Source organism: Sapajus apella, unplaced genomic scaffold (genome assembly GCF_009761245.1).
Source record: "Sapajus apella isolate SASKATOON/1434 unplaced genomic scaffold, GSC_monkey_1.0 scaffold109, whole genome shotgun sequence".
Lineage (NCBI taxonomy): Eukaryota > Metazoa > Chordata > Mammalia > Primates > Cebidae > Sapajus > Sapajus apella.
The window spans coordinates 1,449,966-1,469,792 of record NW_022437049.1 but is presented as its reverse complement, the minus strand read 5'-3'; the positions used below and the strand labels follow the sequence as shown (position 1 = coordinate 1,469,792).

Here is a 19,827-nt window from a genome sequence, read left to right as displayed (position 1 = left end):
CTCCATTTTTGGGCCATTGCCCCAGCCTAAAACCTCCTCCACTATGACCCAGGCCTACTCCCAAATTCAACTCGTCCATGAAGCCATCTCAAACTGGCTCCACTCTACAGATCACTGCTATGGTAACTCCCTCACATACTTTATCTCCTCTACCCCTTGGGTAAGTGAGCATTTGGGTCTGGCTCTGTGGCTGAATATGAGTCAACAGTAGGCATCAAGAAGCTCTGGAAAGTTCAAGGCTTTCTGTTCATCATGATGCTGTCAGACAGCAAGCCACCTCAGCCCTGAACACTGGACCCGAAGTCTGAAGTCAGGTTCATGTCCCTGCTCTACTGCTTACTTGTGACTGGGGCATGCCACTAACCACGAAGGCTCAGTTTCTTCCTCTGCAAAATGGGTATAACAACAACTCCCTCACAGGCTGATAATGATAACCGCCTATTATAAAAGTCAGATGGGCCAGGTGCAGTGGCTCACACTTGTGATCACAGCACTTTGGAAGGCTGAGGCAGGCGGATCACAAGGTCAAGAGATTGAGACCATCTTGGCCAACATGGTGAAACCCCATGGTGTATCTACTAAAAATACAAAACTTAGCTGGGCGTGGTGGCATGTGCCTGTAGTCCTAGCTACTTGGGAGGCTGAGGCAGGAGAATTGCTTGAACCTGGGAGGCAGAGGTTGCAGTGAGCCAAGATCGTGCCATTGCACTCCAGCCTGGGCAACAGAGAGAGATTCCGTCTCAAAAAATAAATAAATAAATAAATAATTGAAAATAAATTAAAGGCAGATGGGATAATTTGTGTGAAATACTTTGCAAACTGTAAAGCCAAATCAAGTGCAGGGTATTAAATTGGTCCCCAGTGTCAACCAACCACTATCCAACATTTCTGTCCTTCCCCCACCAGTATAGTTTCTCCTTACTTGAGTCAGTTGAGAATCAAATGAAATCTGTTGATCCTCTTCCTACAAAAGCACACATGCATTCCAGCTTTGCAAACACTTCCAGAAGGTTCCTGCGGACCCTGCCTCAGGGACAGAAAGCCACAGACCAAACTTAAGAGCACTGGAAGACACCAAGGACCCCCGCTCCCCAGACCCCCGTCTCTCCCATTTCCTCACACAGACCCTCATTTGTTCATGAATGCCAAAGATAATCATAAGGCAGGAAAGGCCCGCTGTGAAGGAAAGAAAAGTCAAGACAAAAAAATGAATTTCAGAGCGCTTCCCAGAATCAGAAGACAAGAGAGAAGAAGATAGAGAGTTCTCACTCTTTGGGAAGTAAGAACCCAACTTTTTTTCCAGAAAGCATCATGGTACATAGAAAGAAGATTGGATGACATGTCAGACTCCAGGATTTTTTACCCACTCTGCTAAGGGCTCGCCCTGACCTTGGGCCAGTCATCACTTCCCGAGGCATTTAGGTCTTCATGTGAGGATGAGATGATCTGCAAAGTCCTCCCCAGCTCTGGGTGCCAGGGACCCAACGATGTGTCTGTTCTCACCCTGTTGTGAACCACAGCTCTGGCCTTAATTCCAAAATCAGAGGCAGATGCTGAGAGCACAGTGCTAGCACAGGGAGAAGGCCACCTTTACAGCAAGATTCTAAATTAAACCGCATGCAGCAGGAGGCAGGGGGCAAAGGAAAATTCAAACCTGAAAGGAAGCAGCTGAGTTCAGGGTGCCGGTGAATCAGCAGTGAGGCCGAGGTAGACGCCGCCTCCCCCTGCCTTCCCAAGGACATCACATGGGGCTGCCACATTATCAGGTAAGTTATGCAGAAATGCCACCACTGTGGAGAATTCTCAGAAACTGTAATTTGCCTGTGTTTGTACCTCCTGTTCTCTCTCTGTGCTCAGGATTCTCTCTCCATCGTAACTACCCACCCACCTCCTGCCTCCTCCTTCATGACCTGAACTGCAAAAAACATAACCTTAAAACAAGGACAATGGAGCCCAAAACTGAAATAGAATTAGAGGACAATATCTGGGACCACACAGTGAGTTTGCAATTAGATAAAAAGCAGACTTGTATTAACACATCTACACAGACCTGTAAGGCAGAAACGTCTACACTCAGGCAGGACCAGAGTGAGACCCTGACCAAAGCCACAGCCTCTTCCTGAGTCACAGCACATCTGAGCTGGGCAGGACCACAGAGAACATATCTTTAGCTCCATGTCGCCAGAAACCTGTTGGTTGGCTTCAGGATAATTTCCATCAGCTGCCTAACTTCCACAAAAGAGCATACATCTGGGCCTTCTAGGGAGGTTCCAAGCAGCCTGAAGTTCAAGGTAATAAGGGTCACTAAGGTGTTTTCCCATCGTTTCCTTCCGCATTTGCTCTAGAATAAGAACTGGCATTATCGGCCCCTTGAAACCAACATATGTGAAACTGACTAAGTTCCAGGGTGACTGCTCTAAAATATTTATGATTTGTTCCCTCAACTATTTCTGCTCTACTATCTTTGTGTGCCCTAAACACAGCAGAGTATCTGGCCTAAGTGAGGTTAGTGCTTCATAAACATTTGCTGGACTTAATTAACATTTATTAAATTTTCCTCATACACCCTTCTTGATACACAAACATGTAGGTGCCCAATACATATCTGTGAGTGAACGGTTAATTAGTTGATTAGGTGGCTAAACTTAATAACCCTCCAGGCTGACAATCTTGACACGCATGAACTCTGAAAAATCCATGCAGGCATGTATAAGTCCTTTGCTCCTTGAATTCAATAAAGACTCAATGAAATGCTGAGGGCGGTGGCTCACGTCTGTAATCCCAACACTTTGGGAGGCCAAAGTGGGTGGATCACGAGGTCAAGAGATTGAGACCATCCTGGCCAACACGGTGAAACCCCACCTCTACTAAAAATAACAAAAATTAGCTGGGCGTGGTGGTGTGTACTCAGGAGGCTGAAGCAGGAGAAACGCTTGAACCGGGGAAGTGGAGGTTGCAGTGAGCCGAGATAGCACCACTGTACTCCAGTCTGGATGACAGAGTGAGACTCCATCTCCGGAAAAAAAAAAAAAAAAGACTCAACGAACACAGCTGTATGAACATAGGTGTTACATGAACAGACATACCACATGCATTTATTAAATGCACGTATGATTCTGGCAGATACTGGATGTATCACAGCTGCTATCTATCCATTCATCAACAGCAAATTATTAAATAAGTGGTAATAACGGTAATGCAGACTTCTGTTCTTTAGTGGCTCCTCTCATTAGGAAAGATTAGCAAATCAAGAGTGTTTTAAGAAAGAATACATGTCAGCATAATATACTCCGTTTCTTAGCTTCAGTATTTCCTGAGGTGTCAAGAATCCATACTCAAAAAAAAAAGTGGCCACTATTAGTTAAATGCCATAAGCTGCGAAAAGGGGGAATGTGGCCCTTCCCCCACGGAGAGGCTTTATGAAAGCCACATTACTTTTGGAGCCTCAGTGTGTTCATCTGTAAAATGGGACTAATACTCTCCTACCTCACAGGACCCTCTTAATAAATGCTATGATATCTGGGAAAAAAAACAAACCCTGCCCTGTAAGGTCAAACAGACATATAATTATTCTAGCAACCTGTTAATCACTGATGACACTGTACCCTAGAATGTGCTACAAAATTACTGCCTCTGAGCATCCATTATCCAGGACATGTACTTGACACAGATGAGGTGATCTGTGTGTAAATCGAATCCTCTGTCAAACACTCGAAGAGAGTTTCCCCAGACAACCCGAGCGTGTCCTGACCATCTTCTAGCGTCTGTTCGGCGCATTCTGCTCCAGTATAATGGGTTTTCTTGCAAGCCGGGCCATTTCCTCGCGCAGCTGGAGTCCGCTAGGAGCCTGCATTCCTGAGGTTTTCAGCCTAGACCTGGCCCTGGGCACGAGGAACTGGGAACGGACAGCCAGCGGCCCCTCCCCGCGCTCTGGGCGGCTCCTTCCTCTCCGCCCCGGCTCTGGCAGGGCCCGGCAGCGAAGGCGCTCGCTCGCGCTGTGTCACTTTCGCCCTGCAGAGGCTCCAGCGGTGGCGGAGCCGGCAGCTCCAGCGGCTTCCTCCCTGGCTACGCGGGCCCCTGGCCTGGGAGATAATCCCCGGGCTACAGAAACACTGCGCTGGGCGGGCTGGGGCGCGCTGGGGCTGCCGGGCCGCCTTGGGCTCCCACTGTCCCCAGGCTGAAGAGCCGGGCCTGGGGAGGCCGCCGCGGACTCTCCCCCAGGTCTGCGAAGCCAGCGGCGGCGAGCGCGGCCACGCACACCCACGGAACGCCTCGGTGCGGGGTCACCACAGCGTGGACTGGGGGCGGCGCAGCCAAACCAGCCCCCCCCGCGCTGCAGGGTGGACTCTCAGTCTGTCGGGTCAGGGGGCGTCGCGGACGCGGAGGGAGGGGCCGCGTGACTCCGGCCGCACAGCGGGCCTGGGACTCCTGCACTGAGGACCAGCACACGCGACACGAAGGTCTTCCCGGCCCACAGCCGCACGGTCCCCTCTCCAAGTAACTCGGGCGCACGCGCACCGGGACACACAACCCCGACTAGGACGCCGGGGGCCTGGAGGGACCGGTCGCACGGGGGATCCGGGCCCACGCGCGTCCCCACTACGCCGCTGTCTGCGGTCCCCGCCCGCCACCCCCTACACACACCGGAGCCGTGTGTACACACAAACAGTCAGGCGGGGGAGGCGACGCCTCACTCCTTGGGGTGGGGACGCACGCGGCGCCGCCAGCCAGCCTTCCCCTCCCCTCTACACGCCACACTGCCGGTCCGGCTCACACCCCCCAGCCCCAGCCCTGAAAACTCGCGGAATCAAACATAGCCAACGCCGCCCAGATAAGGGGCTCTGACTGCCCCCCTCCCGATGGTCTTTTGCCATCAATAGAGAAACACCCTCAGCTCAGGCGCGCGGTGTCCGGGACGCCCCCTCCGGCCACATCCAGGCACCGGCACGCGGCCCTCCGAGGCCCCAGACCTTCGCCGCAGCCCAAGCCGCCGCAGCCCAAGCCACCGCCCCCAGTCCCCCGCCCGCCAGCTCATCTCCACGACCGGCGCCCGGGACAGTTACCAGCTCGTCGTCCTGATGAACCCGAGCCGGAGCCCACCCCACGGCCGCTCGGGTCACTCGCCGGTGGCTTTTCAGAGCCTGTCAAGTGAACCCCGCTCCGTCCGGCGTATCTATTCCCCAGGCCCGATTGCGCCGCGGCGACAGGAATAATAAAAAAAGCCAACAGAACCACAACCGTTGGGAATGACCAAAGCAGAGACCGCCACGGGTCCACCGATTTGTTTCTTCCTCTGCTCCCATCCCCCGCTCCCCCCCGCGGCCCGCGAGCTCACCGGGGACGCAGGGAGGGGGCTGCGCCCTGTCTAGACGACAGCCATCCACAGACATCCCCGAGCCCGCGGGGACGGGCGCGCACACTCACACACGCCCGCTGCCACAGACACAATCAGTCACCGGGGGAGGGAGGGGCGGCGTGGAGACACACTCTCGGGGTCCCTCCCGCAGACCCGAGTGCCGCAGCCCCCGGCCCCGAGACGCCACCCCGAAACGCGCTCCCTACCTCGGCGGAGCGCGGTCTGAACAGCTGCAAGTTTGGCTGATACTAAACCAACTGCTCGACGCAGCAAATGCGGGCTTCAAAACAAAAGGGAGAGGAATCGCGCTCGCTCCCTTCCTCCCCCCGGGTCGGAACCCGGCACATGACAGCGGCTACACCGCGCAGCTCCAAAGCGAGTCAGGCTCCAGCCGTACGCCCCCCAAGACCCCCCCCTTGTCGCCGGAGCACCAGGGCCACAGCACCCCGCGGGGCAGAGAACCCCGCAGGCAATGGGACAAACCCAGGGAGGGGGCGAGACAGTGGAGTGCAGTTCCCCACCGAGGGGGAGGACGAGATGGTGGATGGGTGCGGACAACCCGCTGGCCCAGGCGCAGGGAGGGGGAAGGGGGCTGATTGTTTGGGGCGGTTTTCCCGGATTTATCTGTAAGCACGCGCACGTCACGCAGCCCTCCTCCCGGGTCCCCGAATCGATCAGCAAGCTGAGATGACTAGAAGAGGAGGGCGGGCGACGGGATGCTCACCTCGGGGTTCCTCTGGCCGCCGCGCCAAGCCCGAGTCGGGGGTGGGGGAAGGGGGCAGGGAAGGGGAAGGGAGGGAAGAGGCTCGGGGGGGCCGACTCCTGCCTCGAGTTCGGAGCGTCCCAGCTGCGGAGGGGATCCGGCACCCCGGCGCACAGACCCAGCAGAAAGGGGAGGGAGGGAGGGAAGGGAAACAGGGAGGGAGGGGCGGGTAGGGGGGAGGGAGTAGAGGAAGGAAAAAAAACGATCCCTGATCTGACACAGGGAAAGAGAATGTAGGAGAGTGACGTCCAGGCCCCGCCCGCCCCTCCGGCCACGTGCAAAGACTTGAAAGGAAAGAGGGCGGCGGGAGGCCTGCTGGGTAATGTAGTTCGCCTTTCTTTTCCAGGATGGCGGGCCCCGGAGAGCGGGGTGGCCCCGGGACGCTCGGGATGTCGCCTTAGCTGCCAAGACAGCCCAGTCTAGCGACGCCAAAACCCGCCGCCCAGCGACTCCGCGGCACTGGCGCAGCCCTAGGTGGGGGCTTCTGCGGTAGGAGACCGGGGGCTTAGGCGAAGTCCAGGCTTACAGGGAAACGGTTGGTTTTAGTCAGAAAGGCTTTAAGGATGAGAACTTCCGTGCTGAAAGTGCAGTCTGTGCTAATGGCAGATAAAAAGGAGCTTTGTATATACACTGGGGGGCCCAAGTGCCGTGATTAATGCTGCACTAAATGCCACCGTCGGTTATTGAGATGCATATGTTATAATTAACATTTGGGCATCTCTGTGTCAGGGGCTGGATGTTATAATTAGATATGCACTTTGCAACCAATTAATTTTCCTTCGGCCAAGCTAAAGGCTGAGACAGGGTAGTTGGGAGAATTCAACGTAGTGGATAATTCAGTAATCACTTAACCAGATCACCAGTGTTTTGGTTAAAACTGAGCTTGGCACAGAGAGGCCTTCAGGAGAAATATTGAACAAGATACTGTATGCCCCAACAAGGAAGGGGGCTAGCAGCTCATTGGAGGAGCTGTATGATGCAGTATAAACTGCTGCAGAAACCCATTTATTTATTAGTTTATGTTCACATTTGGTAAGTGCTTTCTGCAGACCAGCTACATCTAGGAATGCCAAGACAGGTAAGATCCAAAGTCTGTGTGCTCAAGGAGCTCAGTCCAGCATAGGGACCACAGTCAATGAGTGTACTATACACAAAGCACTGTGAAACTCCCCCACCCCACAACCTGGAGCAGCCAACCTGGATGAAGAGTGTGGGGTGGAGCGAGGGAGAGGGTCAGGAAGACTTCCTGGAGGAAGTGATACTTGAGCAAAGAATTTCTAAGATTTTTAACAAAGGTAAAGGAACGGATAGGCATCTGATTAAAGCTACAGGGTACAAAGGCTCCAGATGAGAGAAGAGAGCTAATTCGAAAGGTCCCAGGCCTATAATCACAGCACTTTTGGAGCCTGAGGGGCTCAAGACCAGCCTGGGCAACATAGCAAGTCCCCTTCTCTACAAAAAATTTTAAAACTTAGCCATGGAGAGTGGCATGGGCCTTGAAGAATGGGTGGGATTTTGTTTTGTGTTGAGAACTTGTCTCCTGGGTTTGAGGCACAAAACACCATAGACATTCACATCCTGTCAAAAAACTCATTTGATTCTTGTACCAAAGAGCATGGTAGCTGTCATTGACTCCCTTCTGGACAGAAGCAGCAGGCTCAGAGAGTTAAGTACCTCATGTCCAGCCATGATTCTGTACAGAGTGGGTACCGGAAGCCAGTTGTCTGGGTGGTAGGCCCCTGTCCTCCACTCCAAAGGAAGAGGTTTCAGCACACCTGACTCTTCCCGTTGGTTTGTCCCTCTTAGCATTTATGCCTCATTGGCTCAGCAGTGAGTTATTCATATGCTTTAACATCTGGACAATTTCCTGACTTTACAAAATATTAAATAATAGAACTGGAATCTATGCATTCAGCAAATTTCCATTTACTTACCTTGTTGTCATTGTTAGTTTTTACATATTGTGTGACAGGCAAGCCACCTACAAAGGAATTAAGAATAAAATTGTCTGGGTGTTGGCTTTGCTTTTCCTTTAGATCATACCCTCAGAGGTGAAGAGAGGCTGGAAACTGAGCAACATGTGGAATTTGAGCTTCCACAGAGAGCAGACACCTCTGTTTGTGGTATGCACCTAGGGTGAGCGGGCAGTAGGAACCATAGGTTCTGGCATCAGTTTGACCTCTGGGTTTGAATCCCAGGCATGGTATGTCCTGGCTCTGTGACCTTAGGCAGTTTACTTAACATTCATAAGGGTTGACCTTGGCCGTGTACTCAACAATTTTTCTTGGACTTGTGAGAACCAGTGGTGATCATGGGTTGATACTGGCTGTGTCACATGGAAAGTGCTCAAAGATGGTTGATGCCCTTTCTTGTCTAGAGTCTTTCTGGCCCTCAAAAATGATCTCTGAATTTTTCTTTCCATGGACTCACACCAGCAGAATTAGCAGTGCAGGAAGGATTCCTGAGGGTGATGCATCTTAATCTGTGAAATCAGATTTGTCTTCAAGGAACCTGGACCCTATTCTAACCTTCAGCTGCTCCTGGCCTAGCTCTCTTGACCCACATCTGCCGAAGTTCTTCATGCTCATCCCCTCCCTCCCCTGCTGCCCCACCTAACACAGCCTTCTCTGGGCAGTGCCTGGGGCCTTGCATTGCTGCTCCCTGCCCACCCAAGCTTCCCTCCTATTTCCCACATCCTCAGTGCCTGGCTCTCTGCTCTACCCCTCCAGTCTAATAAACCTTCGTTAATATATAAGACATTTTTCTGATTCTTTCCTCTAACTCTGACACTTTTGTCATCTTTTTTTTTTTTTTTTAGATGGAGTCTCAGTCTTGTCGCCCAGGCTCGAGTGCAGTGTCGCGATCTTGGCTCACTGCAACCTCCGCCTCCTGGGTTCAAGTGATTCTCCTGCCTCAGCCTCTTGAGTAGCTGGGACTATAGGCATGTGCCACCACGCCCGGCTAATTTTTCTATTTTTAGTAGAGATGTGTTTCATTGTGTTAGCCAGGATGGTCTCCATCTCCTGATTTCGTGATCTGCCCACCTCAGCCTCCCAGAGTGCTGGGATTATAGGCATCAGCCACTGTGCCTGCCGATGACACTTTTGTCTTCTTATTGAGAGCTTTCTTCAGTGGCCTCTGATGATGGGCGTTTCAGGCTGGAACGGAGATCTTTGGGAGGAAGGCCTTGTAGATCCCTCATACCAGAGTTCCCCAGGTAGGGGGCCTGGAGCTTAGGTGGCCCATCGTCTGTTGTTCCTTCTCTGCTCTGGGACTGATTTTATGCCCAACCTGCAGGCTTGGGTTAGAAGGAGTGAAGGAACTGGAGATTCCTGAAGCAAATGACACTGGCATTGGTTTAATTGTGACAGATTTTGAGTGGCCAAGAGGAGGAGTTGCCCCTGTCTACCTAGGAATGAAAAGTCAGAATGTTTCCCTTTTTAAGGAGTTGCTTTTCCTCATTCACACTTGCCTAAGACAGTAGCAAAAAACACTAGTTCTCCTTTCTTCCCAAGACTTCTCTCCACACACCCCCATAGCCATTCCAGGGAAAAGTTACTGGTCAGTCCACACATTGACTGAAGGCCTGGTGGGAGCCCACCAAGGTGCTGGGGGAGAGAAGCTACTTACCTTCAGGAGCTAAGACCAGGCTGATTCCCGGCAGATAACAGGAAAATGAATGATGTGCCCCAGTGTGTGAGAGTTGAACTAAGAGTTCCCAGTCAGAGAAGGCTTCTGGGAGGAAGGTAAGGCTACATCCACGTGTGACTTCCCACTAGGAGAAGGTCAGCAGTGACTGAAATTCCTGTTACTCGGTGTTGGCCCGGGAGGTATTGCAGAACTAGTGACTTTCGGTGGGATCTAGAGAGTGGCTTCATCGTGCAGTTTGGAGGCCACTGACCCCGCAGAAGGAAGGAAGTTCCCAGTCTAGTGTCTACACTCTGTTACCGTGGTGTTGGCCTGGAGAGATAATGGCTTGATAGAATCAGGTGAAATTTCACCCATGCCTCATCTCACCTTCCACCGCACAACCCCAAAGACCAACGCCTGAAAGGCACATGCAAAGTGATCCCCTAAGGTTGAAGTCGGTGGTGGAGAAGGGATGTGAGAACGATGAGCAAGAAAAGCAAAAGCGAAATATGAAGTAAAGCAATAAATATTTATTGGGAGCATGCTATGCCTAAGGCGTGGCAGGGCACCCTGGGAACACAGTGTGTGAAACAGGTCCTGGGTCCCACCTGCCCTTCTCCTGCTCTGTGACGTTTCCTCTCTCTGGGCCTCAGTTTCCACACCAGTAAAATGAGAAGGTTGGCCTCGATGATCTCTAAGATCTTCTCCACACCTGAAATTCTCCCTTCAAGAATGTTACAGTCTCACTGGCAAAAGAAGCAAAAAAATTAAGTAGCTAAAAGCATACATTTTAAGCTGTTTAATTCCAGCAGAGCAGGAAAGGTTTGTAATATTTGTTAAACAAAGCCCTGAAGTCCATGAGGGAATATAAAACAAGCAGATTTCCTTTCACAAGATTTAAGGACATGGACTGATTCAATGTCAGCCCTCAAGTCCTTAGACATTCCTGATATCTCCCAGAGTTCAGGGTCAGACCTCGTAAGTGAGTGGCATGAGCACCACAGCCTTGTTCATGGTGAAGCCCTGGGCAAAGATACACCCCACATCTCTGCAAGAGACAAGCTTCCTTGTTTGCCAGCCTACACTCTAGAAAAACTGGGAGGGGCAGGCAACACTAATCAGACCAGAGGTATACACCTGCTCTATGGGACCCTGGACTAGGCTGGACTTAAGTGGCCCTGGTTCCTTCAGAGGAACTGCGCCAATCAGATTTCTTCTTGTAAGAATCTGAAGTAAGAGGCTGAGACGCCTCTGCTCATTGGTGACGGCTGCTCAGCTCAAGGCTTGTGTTTTAGGTGGGTCTGGTTCAAAATAAGTAAGCAGAGGAAGTGAGTGGAGTGGGGAAAGAGGAGGGAGAGGGAAAGAGTTGTTTACAGTAGCCTCAGTTCCAAACCTGTTCAGTTCTCCCTTGCTGGGTGCTCAGCTATGCCTCTCTTGGACCGCTGATACCTCTGCGATATCGTCTGCATCTGTGTTCCCTCTGAATCTCATGCAGAATTGTAATCGCCAGTGTTGGAGGTGGGGTCTCGTGGGACGTGGTTGGATCATGGAGGTGGGTTTCTCATGAATGGTTTGACACCATTCCCTTGGTGCTTTCCCTACAATAGTGAGTGAGATCTGGTCATTTAAAAGTATATGGCACCTCCCCACCCCTCTCTCTCTCTCTCTTGCTTCACCTTTCGCCAGGGTACTTGAAAGCTCTCGTTTCGCTTTGCCTGTGAGTAAAAGCTTCCTGAGGCCCTCCCCAGAAGCAGATGTCAGCATTATGTTTCTTGTACATCCTGCAGAATCGTGAGCCAATTAAACCTCTTTTCTTATGATTTACTCAGTCTCAGATATTTCTTAATAGCGATGTAAGAGCCACCTACTACACTACGTATTCTTGTGGTAATCCCCTTTAATTTGCGCTAGGTTGAGTGACTTCTGATCTTTGTAGTTTGAAGACCCACATTTGGAGTGGCCTGAAAGACAGGAAGTGCAGAGAGAGGAGTTATGCCATTGTGATTCCTCTAGCTGGAACTCTCCCCCTCCTGAAGATGTCTTTCCGTTTTTTATCCCAGTGTCTCCCTCTTCAGTCTGTTCATAAATTCTGTCTGCTCAAGTCTTATTCTGAAATAGCTGCAAAATAATTGCCCTTGAACCTTCCAGGATCTTAAGTTCCCTTTCAAAGGACAATAGCTACTATGTTAACTGAGATATTACTATTTGCAGGGCAACAATCGAAACTTTTTTTGTGCTTTGTCTCACTTAGTTAGTAAAGCAACTTTTACAGTGGAACAAACTGAGACGGAAAGGGGTGAAGTAAGTTATCCAGGGGCACACAGCCAGTGGGTAGGTGGTGGTCCACCCAGAGCTGTGGGCCTCAGGGCCAGTGAGCTTAACCATGCCACTCGTCTCAAGATATTAGGATCCACTTTCTCTAAGACCCTGGCGAGCACCTGAACTCCTCTGCAGGAAATATTAGAAACATCATTCTTCTTCAGTGGTGCATTTACAATACAGTATTTTTTTCTTTTAAATTGAGACTTCAGAGATGTGTATGTGTTCATTTATGTTAATGATTCAAAGGGTCTTTTGCTCTTAGGGAAGCTTACTTTTTTGCCTATTTTTAACGTAAAAATAAATTTCAGTAAATATCACAATATTTTTTTCAGGCACCCTGGTGGCTCGTTTTGGGACCTACATGGTAGGGGGTCCACATACTATATTCTGGATTTTGAGTGTTTGTCACTTTCACTAATTTGGTTTTTTTTTTTTTTTTTTTTTGTAGAGGGAGTTTCCCTCTTGTTACCCAGGCTGGAGTGCAATGGCACGATCTCGGCTCACCGCAACCTCCGCCTCCTGGGTTCAGGCAATTCTCCTGCCTCAGCCTCCTGAGTAGCTGGGACTACAGGCACGTGCCACCATGCCCAGCTAATTTTTTGTAGTTTTAGTAGAGACGGGGTTTCACCATGTTGACCAGGATGGTCTCGATCTCTTGACCTCGTGATCCACCCGCCTCGGCCTCCCAAAGTGCTGGGATTACAGGCTTGAGCCACCGCGCCCGGCTCACTAATTTGTTAATAAGAAAATGATTGCAGGAAATAATGAAGATGCAGTCACTAAATCTGAATGAGGTTCCATGCCTTTCTAGCCCTGTTTATTAACCTGTATGTTTTATGTTTTACGTTTTCACCAAACGCTTTATCATGTGTAGTTATAATGGTTGAGATAGCATTGCTTATGCATGTTTGCATGTTGCTTTTCTCATGTAATAAAATACATATTTTCTGTGTTACTAAAAAGTCTTTGTAGATAACATTTAAAAATTATTTAAATGACCCTTTTTACCATAGTATTTATTATATATAATGCATTTGTTCGAAGTTAAATATGAATGACCAGCACACACAAAAATGGACATTAATCTAGGCTTATGGAACCCCACAGTTGAGTTCAGATGACAGACACATTTTTAAACAGGAATAGCAATATAGGATTAAAATCTGCTGGGCGCAGTGGCTTGTGCTTGTAATCCCAGCACTTTGAAAGGTTGAGGCAGGTGGATCACCTGAGGTCATGAGTTTGAGACCAGCCTGGCCAATTAGCCTAGTGAAACTCCGTCTCTACTAAAAAGACAAAACTTAGCTGGAGGTGGTGGCAGATGCCTGTAATCCCAGCTACTTGGGAGGCTGAGGCAGGACAATCACTTGAACCTGGGAGGTGGAGATTGAAGTGAGCCAAGATCGTGCTATTGCACTCCAGCCTGGGCGACAGAGCAAGACTCCGTCTCAAAAAAAAAAAAAAAAAAAAAAGATTAAAATCCAAGGTGTGCCGTACATGTAGTATAGACAGAGTGATTGTTCAGAGAAAAGGCAATCCTTGAAAGCTAGAGCAGCAGGGAGAGATCTGAGGGAGAAGTGGACCTAAGCCAGGCCTGAGTGTGATGGGATGGGACCAGGGCTGGAAATGGGGCTTTCCCAGTGATAGGCTCGCAGAAGCTTAGAAGATGGAATTCACACTGGGGAGGGGCTGAGGAATGGGAAGGAGGAGGCACGAAGTCTAGAAACTTAGTTATATGTCATTGGTTCAAGGCTGGACTCAGGAGGCAGACACCAGGATTTGCATCCTGCCTTCACCTTTTATAATCACTTGACCTTGGGCAACTCTCAGCTTCTATTGCCTCTATAAAATAGGGAAATAATAGAACAGATCTGAGTAAGTCATTATAAGGATTAAAGGAGATGATGTATACAACACACTTCACCCATAGTAAGGGCTTATAATAAGGCCAGGTTTGATTTTTTTTTTTGGTTGTTATTGTTGTTATTTTTGCTGTTACCCCAGGGTAGGTTCTGTGGGACTAGGAAAAAAAGTTTTGACCAATTTAGACTTCATTCTATGACTCAAGAGGGTGAGATTAGATTTTGTTTTTCAGTTATAATTCAGGTAGACAGTGAAGTGTGGCTCAAACTGTGGGAGCCACTCCCAGCCTGACCCAGACTGTGAGATGCACCCCCAGCCTGTGCCCCAATCCCAGTAATCCTCATCCTCATCTTCAGCAGGGCCTCTGAGGGTTCAGTGGAGCTTGCAGAATCAGGAGCTGTTCTTGTGGTTCTTCATGAGCTGACATTCTGTCCCTCTCTCTCATGCAGACACACATATCCTTACCCTACCTCTTTTTCTGTTTTGATAATATTATCAGATTTACTTATACGGTACTCCACTCTTTCCAGAAAGAACTCAAGACAGCTTTTTAAATTCTAAAATGTACCTACTAGTATATAAAAACAGAAATTTACACAAAAGACACTTTATAAGATGATTATCCCTTTTACAAAAGGAGTAACCGTCATTTCTTTAAATAGCAGCACATCTGGTGCATGCAACGTCAGATCTGGTTGACCAAATTTTGCCTCATCAGCAGCTTTCTGGAATGTGTCTTCTGTATCAGTGTGGTTCACAGTATTACTCCCCATTATCACCTTCACAGGAGTCAGCTGATTTTCATCAAGTTTGTGACTTGAACAAAGGCAAAGGGTATGTGAAGCCCTCGAATTTATTTTGTGCAGAGCTAAGTGATTGAATGAGATCTCGTCTAGAAAGCACCAAGCTGCCATTTGGTCAGCTTCCAAGAAATCCTGCTTGGAAGAGGTGGCAGAAGAGGCTTTCAGAAAAACAAGGGAAGATGCCTATTAGCTGACTTGGACTGGGAGACCATCCCAGGGGAAGGGAGCAGTGTAGGGGAAATGCTGGGCTGCTCTGCTCCCTGTGGGGCAGTGGCAGAGGTGGCCAGGCAGCCTGGGACCTCAGACCAAGACACAGAAGAGAGGAGAGCTGGTTGGTGACAGTTCATGTGTCCTCCCCACTAGGAAACAATTTTGGTTTGACACAGAGATAAGATGTGAAACATTCTCTATTTGCTGTATCTATATATTTCAGGACTTAGCAATCATACCCTATGCTATAGTGAATGTGTCCCAATACATTCATCTAACACACTATTTTTTTTAAACAAAAAGCATGTGGTGGGAACTTAATCCCTAATGCAACAGTGTGGGGTGGGGTGGGGGGAAGGGTAGGGCCTAATAGGAGGTGTTTAAGTCATGATGGCTCCACCCCATAATGGATTAATGCTGATTATGAAAGGGCTTGAGCCTGTGAGTTTTGATCCCTTTCTCATATGTGCTGCCTTGTCCCTCCACCTTCCACTATGGGTTGACACAGCAAGAAGGTCCTTGCAAGATGCAGACCCCTATACCTTAGATTTCCCAGCCTTCAGAAATGTAAGAAATAAATATCTTCTGTTCTTTATAAATTACCCAGTCTCAGATATTCTGTTATAGCAGCACAAAATGGACTAAGACAACCTTTCAGTGGGTATGTTGCTGTGGCAACCTTAGTCACTGGAGGGCATGTATAATTGGTAGAAAATGGTATTAATTTAGTTACAGGTTATTTTTTTTTTCCTGGGGAGAGTTTTTTAGTCTTAGGCTACTTAAAGTACTTACATGTGATGTTTTTCCCTGAGCAGACTAGTAATTGCCTTGTAATTTAATTACTAAGCCAGTACCAGTGAGCTCTTCTCCTATCAATTGAGTTGTAATTTTTGAATACCAGCTTCTTGGGCAGGGCCTATCTCTGGAAGCTGTGGTTATCCAGACACGAGTCATAACCAGTGCTGTTCTTTGTGAAACCAGCCAACTGTCGATCGGCTGGAGGGATCATTGACAAATGCAAGTACATTCTGAGTGGCTCACCTGTCGGCTATGACAGATGTTCAGTGCTGCTAAAGAGCATCCTGGGTTGGCCACACTGCCACTTCTCCATTCCCTACAATATTCTACCACTGGGTATGTTCCCATTTCCCAGGTATAGAAAACTCCTAATCATGGTGGTTATTTTACAATTTTAAAATAGTAAAAACCTTTTTATTAAAAAAAAATCATGGTAAAATACACATGACCTAAAATGTACCATCTTAAGCATTTAAGTGTATGCTTACTGCACACTGAAAATTGGCATCAGTAAATTCACACTGTTGTTCTTCCATCATTAGCATTCATCAACAAAACTCTTCATTTTGCAAAACTAAAACTGTGTACTCATTAAAACACAACTCTCCATTCTCTTCTGTCCCCAGTCCCTAGAAACCACTAGTCTGCATTTTGTTAATATGAATTCGGCTAATCTAAGTGCTTTATGTAAGTGTAGTCATACAGTATTTGTCCTTTTGTGACTGGCTTACTTCACTTAATAATGTCCTCAAGGTTAATTCATGCTGTAGCATATATCAGAATTTCATTTCTTTTTAAGGCTGAATAATATTCCATTGCATGTATATACCACATTTTGATTACCCACTTGTGCATGGATGGACACTTAGGTCAATTCTACTTTTTGACTGTTATGAACATGGGTTTACAAATATCTCTTTGAGTCCTCACTTTCATTTCTTTTCAATATATACCCAGAAGTAAAATTGCTGGGTTATATGATCATTCTACTTTTAGTTTTTTGAGGAGTTACCACACTGTTTTCCATAGTGGCTACACCATTTTATTCCCACAACAGTGCACAAGTGTTCCAGTTGCTCTGCTTCCTTGTTAACACTTGTTATTTTCCGTTTGTTTGTTTGTTTGGTTTGGATATTGGCATTCTAATGGGTAAGTGATGCAATCACAGTTATTTTTTTAAGGGAAGGGCTTGTCTAATCTGACCGTTTAATGATAATATGACTTTCAAAAGCAATTATAATAGCTGACATTAATTGAACACATAACATAGGGTAGACATTCTATCTTGCCGCATTTGATCCTCAAATCAGCCCCATGAGTAATGTGTCATCATCATTCCCATTTTACAGATGAATAACCTGAGACGCAGAGAGTTTATATAATTTGTGATTTGTCCAAGGTCACATAACCAGGTAATCATTCTGTACTATTGAATGTAGACACTGAGGAAGCTATAGGATTCCTCAGCACAGAACAAGACCTGCTTATGGGTGGACAGGACAACCTCTGGTAAGGCAGCTCTTTTCATATATTTCTAAAATTTGCTGCCTTTCCTGGTGATGACAACAAACAACATTGAAGACAATAATGACAATGATGTTAAAAAAATAAAAAAGGAATTGGATATAAGCAAACATTTAGCTCTAGTCTCCACTGTAAAAAAAAAAAAACCCAAAAATCCTCAGTATTTGAACATTACATATTCATAGAGAACTAAATTAGTGGCTGATTATTCATATAATGGGATTATTTGCCTTATAGAAGGATTCACTGCATTATCCTTTTCTGTGACTAGCTTTCCCAGTTCATTTAAAAAAGGAATTAATTTACAGCAATGTGATGTATATGTAGTTTTCCCCAGCACACATCTAATGCTCAGCATGAAGCCAAATCAAGTTGCTAAAATGATTTTGATTACTGGATAATGATAGTGGGGAATATTTGCTCACTTCAGCATTTGAGGATTCCACGTAGGACAGGATTTGTAGACCCAACTGTCAAACCACTATCCTTGGTGGAATTTAGAAGACCAGAAAAATGCCAAAAGACAGGGAACGTATTATTAAAAAAAACAAAAGTTTGCAAGCACTTATGAAGAAGTAATCATACATAACAGGACTCCTTAACAGGACCTTAAAAAAAAAAAAAAAGATAAGCCAATCTTTTCTTATCATTGTAATGTTAATAGAAAATCAGAACGCAGAGAGTCATATCTTTGTTATGCATCTGATAATCTCATCTGACCTCGTGAAAAAAGAAGTAATGCTGATGGGTAAGAACACACGACTAGATGAGCAGTTACTTCTGATATTTTAGTGTGTTGGTGGAAGATTTCTGTCCAGTTCAATCAGTACTCAGTAGCACATTCCCACCCTATCAATCAAGAATTGCATTCAGCAGCTAATAACAGAGACATGAATTACAGTGACTTAAGGAAAGATTTCTCTCCACATTAAGAAAAATGGTACTGCCACTTTGGAAGACAATTTGGCAGCTTCTTACAAAACTAAACACACTCTTACCATACAATGTAGCGGTATCTCTCCTTGGTATTCACCCAAATGAGTTGAAAACTTATGTCCACACAAAAACCTACACATAAATGTTTATAGCAGCTTTATTCATAATTGCCAAAGCTTGGGAACAACCAAGATGTCTTTCAATAGGTGAGTGGATAAACAAACTGTGGGACATTCAGACAACGGAAAATTATTCAGCGATGAAAAGAAATGAGTTATCAAGCTACAAAAAGACATGGAAGACTCTGAAATGCGTGTTGCTAAGGAAAAGAAGCTAGTCTGAAAGGGCTACATACTGTATGATTCCAACTATATGATGCTATGGAAAAGGCAAAACTGCAAGAACAGTAAAAAGATCAGTGGTTGCCGTCTGAATAGCAAGGAGAGAGGGATGAACAGGCAGAGGATTTTCAGGCAGTGAAACTACTCTGTACTATACTACAATGGTAGATAAACGTCATCATGCCTTCATCAAAACCTATAGAATCTACACAAGAATGAACCCTAAGGTAAACTATGGATTTTAGTTAACAATAACATAACAATGTTGGTTCATCAACTGTAAGAAATTTATCACACTCATTCATGATGTCGATACTAGGGAGTGGTGTCAGGGATTTGGGAAGTCTGTACTTTCTGCTCAATTTTTCTGTAAACCTGAAACTGCTCTTAAGTTTGAAAAAATCCATTGATTAAAAAAATATAAAAAGCAAGACTGAAGAAGAAAAAAGAGCAGAGTTAGGTAGTCTCATGTTGGTGTGATGGCTGCATGGCCATCAGGGTCCTAGCTCCTCCGGCCTTCCCACTTTACCTTCTCCAGTCCTTGGCTTCCCTGTCAAAGTTTACTGATGGTCACAAAGTGGTCAGTTTGTGAAAGCGGGGACTTGGGTTCAGGCCATCTAACTATCCTATAACAGCAGAAAGAAAGGAGACAGGGCAAAGGGCCATCTAGTTTTCTACCAAGTCAGTCCCCTTAAAGAGATTTCCCAAGTGAACACAGATTGCATATCAGATGTTATTAAGGAATTATTGTTAATCTCATTAGGTATGATATTGGTATTGTGGTTATGTTAAAAAAGAAAGTCTTTATCTCTTAGAGAGACACTGAAATATTTATGGGTGGAAATAATATAATGTCTTGTCTGTGCTTTAAAATAATCTAGAAAAAAAAAGACAAGTAGAAGGACAGATGCAGCAAGGATGGCAAATGTTGATTCCTGCCACACCAAGTTGATAGTTGATAGCTATAAAACGGTGTAAAGAGTTCATAGAAATTCTTGCACTATTTTCTGTACTTTTGCATATGTTTGGGCTTTTTTTAATTATAGAAAGTATTTTTTAAAAAAAGATCACGTGTAGTGGTTCACGCCTGCAATTCTAGTACTTTGGGAGGCTGAGGTGGGAGGATTCCTTGAGGCCAAAATTTTGAGACCCTTCTGGGCAACACAATGAGACCTCATCTCTACAAAAATAAAAATCAACAATTAGGCAGGCATAGTAGTGCATGCCTGTAGTCCTAGCTTCCCTGGAGGCTGTGGTGGGAAGATCACTTGAGCATTGGAG

General features: G+C 46.9%; 1 protein-coding gene across 8 annotated transcripts in view; it reads right to left on the bottom strand.

The window, feature by feature from the left end:
• CTIF (cap binding complex dependent translation initiation factor) overlaps positions 1-6,359 on the bottom strand; it is a 323,679-nt gene extending 317,320 nt beyond the window's left edge. For 5 of the 8 annotated variants that reach the window (XM_032259411.1, XM_032259409.1, XM_032259415.1 and 2 more), the window contains exon 1: positions 6,081-6,359. The gene's annotated coding sequence lies outside the window, so the exon portion shown is untranslated. Of the gene's footprint in view, positions 1-5,063; positions 5,316-5,335; positions 5,484-5,562; positions 6,025-6,080 lie in introns of those variants that run through there. The other 3 variants (XM_032259410.1, XM_032259414.1, XM_032259413.1) reach the window with 3 other exon arrangements.
• Positions 6,360-19,827: the final 13,468 nt, after the last annotated feature.